Source organism: Phasianus colchicus, chromosome 1 (assembly GCF_987193195.1).
Source record: "Phasianus colchicus chromosome 1, bPhaCol1.hap1.1, whole genome shotgun sequence".
NCBI classification, from domain to species: Eukaryota; Metazoa; Chordata; class Aves; order Galliformes; family Phasianidae; genus Phasianus; species Phasianus colchicus.
Genome location: NC_143436.1, coordinates 121,732,247 through 121,738,065, shown reverse-complemented (window position 1 = coordinate 121,738,065; position 5,819 = coordinate 121,732,247). Strand labels below are relative to the sequence as shown.

The 5,819-nt window shown below is 38.6% G+C and overlaps 1 long non-coding RNA gene across 1 annotated transcript; it reads right to left on the bottom strand.

Moving 5' to 3' along the window:
* Positions 1 to 408: 408 nt before the first annotated feature.
* LOC149919998 (uncharacterized) lies at positions 409 to 3,632 on the bottom strand. The gene is made up of 3 exons (XR_016461849.1): positions 2,962 to 3,632; positions 1,575 to 1,655; positions 409 to 1,324 (listed from the first exon to the last, which is right to left on the bottom strand). It is a non-coding gene; the product is annotated as an uncharacterized LOC149919998 (long non-coding RNA).
* Positions 3,633 to 5,819: the final 2,187 nt, after the last annotated feature.

Here is a 5,819-nt window from a genome sequence, read left to right as displayed (position 1 = left end):
AACTTTCCCTCCAGTATCCTTTACATTTTGTTGCCATGTGACAGATGGCAGCAGAGGGGCAGTCTGACACAATGGTGTCTAACATGGAAATGTGTGTGAAGTACAAGTGTGTAAATGAATTCCTCCATGTGGAAAAAAATGGTACCCACTGATATTCATCAATGCTTGCTGAACATTTAATGTGAATAAACAGAGGATATGAGCACAGTGAGATGGTGCTTTTCAGCAGTGGTGACAACAGTAGGTCACCTCTGCTGGGGCAGATTGTTATGAGTGTGGCATGCAGGCTCTTGTTCATTGCTAGTGAAAATGTACAGCTCATGGGAGTGACTGCATTGAAAAATAGTGCTATGTAGATAAGAATTTGGTCTATCAAATAGTGTTATTGTGTTCTTTGTATCTGTTGCAGTTTCTGTGGAAATAAATAGGAGGCATTCCTTTTGGAGCAACCTACCTATTAGTTATACATAAGATTTTTTAGCCTATGTTTTCCTACATCAAAAGATCTTGGACTATTAAACTCTGCTATTCAGTTGCCTAAATTCATTCTCTTTCTAGTTCTGACTACCTTCTTTTATCTGCTGGAAAAATACAGAAATAAGTGCATCTCTATCTGCAGGTGACATTTATTTTTCCCCCCATATCCTCAGATTTTAAGATATGTAATCAATCACTGAAGGAAGGTGTAGCAGTTACAGTAGCAATAGGTGTAGCAATACGAAGTTAGACCTAGCTGCCCATTGTGAAAGCAGAGAAAGGTGTGGGGTAAAAGCTGCAGCATGTTGCAAAAAAAATAGTCTATCAGCTTGTAGGCACAGAGCCCAGCAGTGACATAGAAGAGGCTGGAGCCTCCCACAGAGTAATGTAGGATCTTCCAGGCTGGGATGGACTGTGAAAGGAAAGAGATGGAGCAGGTGGCTTCACTCAAAAGAAGGGAACGGGTGGCAATAACATTTTGTCTGTGCTCTTTTGCCGTTAGTTTTAATTAAGCTGTTCTACTAAAACAACTACTACACACATTGAGGGAGGACAGTCTGGTTAGTCTGAACGAAGAGTGAATATGTAGACAAAGTTATTAGCTGAATACTCAGACCAGTTTCACTCAATTCAATCTTAGTAAGTTTGGAAGCTTTTCAAAATCTGTTACATCTTCTGCATATCCCTTTTCCATTTACATTCTGCTGGACTTCTTTGCTCTGTCAGATCCCTTTCCTCTGAGGTGGCTTTTATCTTCTTTTCCTCATTTCTCCTGACTTCTTCTCATGGCAATCTTCCTACTTCTCTGGCTTTCATTCATAAATCTCAGATAAATAACTTGGAAGACCTGAGAGAAATCAAGACATGAGCTTTAAAAGAGAGTTGTCAGAGACTCCTCCCATTAATTCTTTTGACACAGCAGGATGTTTTGTCTGGTGGTTTGGTAGGAACTCAAGATTTTTACCGTACTGGTCCTTTCTGACCCTACAATCTGTATTTCCCTGGATCTTGCTTGGATTAGGTTTCCACAAATAGTTGTGTTTTTTTTCCTTTTTTGTTTATCCTTTTCCCTGCTGTTGCTGAGAGAGAGAGCTTACCTTCCCAAATTAGTGCAGGAATTCTGTAGCACCAGTCAAACTGTTGTGGTGATTTCTTTTTTTCTATTTGCAGTGACAGTCCTAAAGAATTAATATTCATGATTTAATTTCAAACCCACAGCATTAAATTCACTTTGATATTAGGCAGGGAGAGTCTGCCTAACTGTAAATACATGTGAAATACTAACAGTTACCCCATTACAGCACACACTGGTTATTACATTGAATGCTTAATAAAGCTACATTAAAAGGCTAGTGAGAGTGAGATAGAAACTTCCCACAGAAAAGAAATATTGAGTAATTATTTCTGTTGTGTATTTAATTCCTTTTGTCTAGACATCAGAACAGCCTTTGTGCTTTTCCTGCCAACATTAATAAAGTCTCTTGAGAGCACATAGTAAATTAACTAATATAGCAATAGAAGTAATGGGATGAGAATTACATAACTATAATAATAATAACACAGCTTAAATTAATGAAATATACCCGCACATGCAAACCTATACCTACATGCAATTGTATGTATGTGTAACATCTGTGCCAAGCTCTCCAATCACATAATACCATAGCAAGTCTAGTTTTTTGCAAGTAGATTTGTATCTAGATCCATCTCAGATGGATTATTAGATCATTTATAACCTGTATGTATGAATATACCTTGTGCATGGATGCGCAACGCCACATCTCTGTGTATATGCAGGCATGCCTACATGCTCCACCATAGCCATACTTCTCTGAGGCAAGTATGACACCCTCTGACCTCAGCTGCAGCCCCTACAAATCATGAAGTGATTGAATATTTGAGAGCTGCTCCAAAAGTAATGCCTCCTATTTTGTTCTTTTGACTCATGTTGTCAGCAGCAGATGTTGGTGGTATGGCAAAGAGGTTGAGCCTTCCTGCTCATATTCCATTTCATGTTGTTGCCATGTGCCAGATGTCAGCAGAGGAGCAGTTTGACATGATGGCATCTAACATGGAAGTGTAAATGAAGCAAAGGAGTGGAATTGAATTCCTCCGTGCAGAAATATGGAACCCATTGACATTTATCAATGCTTGCTGAACATTTATGGTGACCAACCAGTGGATGTGAGCAAAGCGAGGGGTGGGTGGTGCATTCCAGCAGTCGTGAGAGCAACAATGGGTCACCTCTGCTGGTACAGATTGTTACAAGCGTGGCATGCAGGCTCTTGTTCATTGCTGGTGAAAATGCACAGCTCATGGTGGTGACTGTGTTGAAAAATATGTGCTCTGTAGATAAAAAAATTCTCTATCAAATAATTTTATTGTGCTCTCTGTTGTAGTTTCTACGAAAATAACTAGGAGGCATTACTTTTGAAGCAAAGTCTGTGCCTCTCTTAAAACAATGTAATATTACATTTCTCCTACCTTATTTTCCAAATACTCCCAGTGGATGTTGTAGTTGATTTCAGGATTATACTGATGTCAACACTGGATGAGCTTTACCCACACCAACAAGGTTAGGCTCTGCCCCTCTCTTCTCCAACAGCCAGTCAGTGGAACGTCACCAAGATTAACCACAGTTCAATTTGTTATTAGGGAACAGTTGAGCCCACTCTTAGAAGACAACAGAACAGGAAAGTTTTACAGTTTTAAGTGTGCATGCAGTCGTTAAACTGCTCTGACCAGTCCTGAAGGAGTTGGTGATTTTTTCTGTTTGTTGGCCACCGTCTCCAGAGCAACTAACTGGTTCTACATGCAGCTGCAGCAAGCCAGCAAGGCGGTAATGGAATACATTCCTTAGTGTGAGTCAATGCCTCTGCTGAGGAGGAAGCATGCTATTCTGGAAATAGACTGAAATGGTGTGTTCTGCTCAGAGACTGGAAATAAGGAATTGTCTGGAATCAGACTCCTTCCTCCTCTGTAAATTTGTATTATGAGTTCTTCAGTCGTGCTGTGCTGGCGGTGGATCGGTGGTCCTGCTGTTCTGCTTTGTGCTGAGATCTATCTCCTCAGCCCCAGCATAGGCTGGCAGTCACTTCCTTCTAGAGCAGCCTTCTGGATGGTGGCTTTCACACCGTGTCCCACAGACCCCTGGGGATTTGCTGAGCGCTCCCAGAAGGGCTTCAGAATGGGATGATAAAAACCAAGCAGTATAATTTAAATGTAGTATCCAGGAATCTGCATTTCCCTTGGAAAACTGGTGACCATCAACAACTCGAAAAAAGTTCAAAATGATTTATATATACACAGTGGAGTGATACCACTGTGTGAAGTGAGACTCATTCTGCTCTCATAAAACCATCATCGGTCTGGAGAAACTGACTGCACTGGGACCACCCCTTGGGCAGATGTAGAAGGCAGAAACCCCGTCCAAAATTATTTGGCTTATGTTGTTTGATAAGCTGTAGGCATTGATGAGTAAAGGATAGAATATATTTTGTGTGATAGAATATATTTTGTGGGTGCTGGTGGTGAGGAATTAGGACACATTCTTGAGTCGGTATAAAGGCAAATTTGAGGAAAAGTCAAATAAAGTTGTGTTCCAAACAGCAATTTGCAGTAATGATTTAAATTAAGTAAATCATTAACACAGTGCTTTTAGTAAGATACAGTTGCTGCTACCAGTCTGTGGAATAAGCTGCATGAATTTTAGATTTATATTTTAAAGCAGCATTGCAATGCCTGAATTAATAATTCAGAAACCAGAGGTAACTGTTGGGCACATTATTTTTGCACCAGTGTAATTCTCCATGCAGTCAGAGCTGCTGTGGATGAATGTGTTGCGAGCAGAATGAGAGCTCGCTTTGCACTGCAGATATTATGTCATCTACTTTAAAAATAAATCTACAGCTCCAGCCACACACTGGTAACCTCAAATGTAACATTTCAAATTTGTCTTAATAAACCCAATGCATTAATAATATTCAGAATTTTAATAAAGACGTTGTCTGGAAATTGCTGTTTGGAATGTGATTTAATGTTACTTTCCCTCTGAATTTCCTCTAAGACATTTATAATGAATTTCTTAAAACTGAGCCACAATTTCCTCAAAATAAAACCAGATGACAAAGTACATTTGCTTCCTTAGCAGTCAGACTTAGGGAAGGCTTACTGAAAGGCTTATGAAAGATATCAGAGTTAGAAATAGATTGGTCAATAAACATATTAATTTTATTCTCAGCTTAAAGTAACTCATTGATCTCATTTTCTAATAAAAAATAATCATTTTCACATGTGAGTTAATAAATCTCGATAGCTGGCAGCTTATTTTTATCCAACCCCTAATGGGCAAATTGCAACCACAGTCATCTCATGAGCGTTTCCAAGTGGACTTGAAGGGACCACCCTAACTAACTGTGATTCATTGACTCTCTTGAGTAAAACCCATTTTTCAGAAAGGAAATGAAATAATGGCTTTGTCTTCTCTGTTGCAACATATGGAGACCATATATTGGGTAAAGATGAAAAGAAAATAATTTGCAGTTTATCTCTCATTTTAATAAATGTTAATAATGTTATTGAAATCTGCAAGGATGTCCACATCAATAGCAGAATTTGGCCAATAAGACCTTGTAAAGTTGTTATACTTTCAACACGATTTCCTGCATAATGTCATTCAAGGAATGTCATAGAGAAACTCATATACTACAGCTAATAACTTCTGTTTGTCCCTGGAAAGCAGCCTGGGCAGTTCCAGTTTCAGGATGGAGAACCATGCTTCTCTTGGTGTACTTATCTGGACATAATTTATATTCATGTGCAATTACTGACTGTTAAAAACATGCTTTTTCTTCATTATAATAATGTAGCCCAAATTTTCTCAGCATTGGTTCTTGTTATGTTTTTCTCTATTGGATTGCCCATGATAGAAGTATCAAGTATGATACTTTAAGTATTGAATGCTTATTTTTATGTATAAATAAGTCATGCCCCTAATAACTGTGAAGCATTATAACCATTATAATTTGTTTTTCACTTTCCTTTCTGTCTCCATAGGAGTTTCAGAACAGTACACAGTTCTGCTGTATCACTACTGTGAACAAAGATAAAATCATTTTCCTGATTCTTCATGCTAGTTCCCATTTTATACAAGCATGGATTATAGTAAGTATTCCTGGCACTAATTGCATCCATATGTCCACAGCAATGAATAAAACTTTTTCCAAACTTTTAAGGTTACTGCTCCAAAGAGCAGAATGTGCAGGAGAAACAATTTTGCTCTCATAAAAACAAAGCAGTAACAACAACAGAACCCAAATGCCCTACATTTCCAGAAGGCTTGA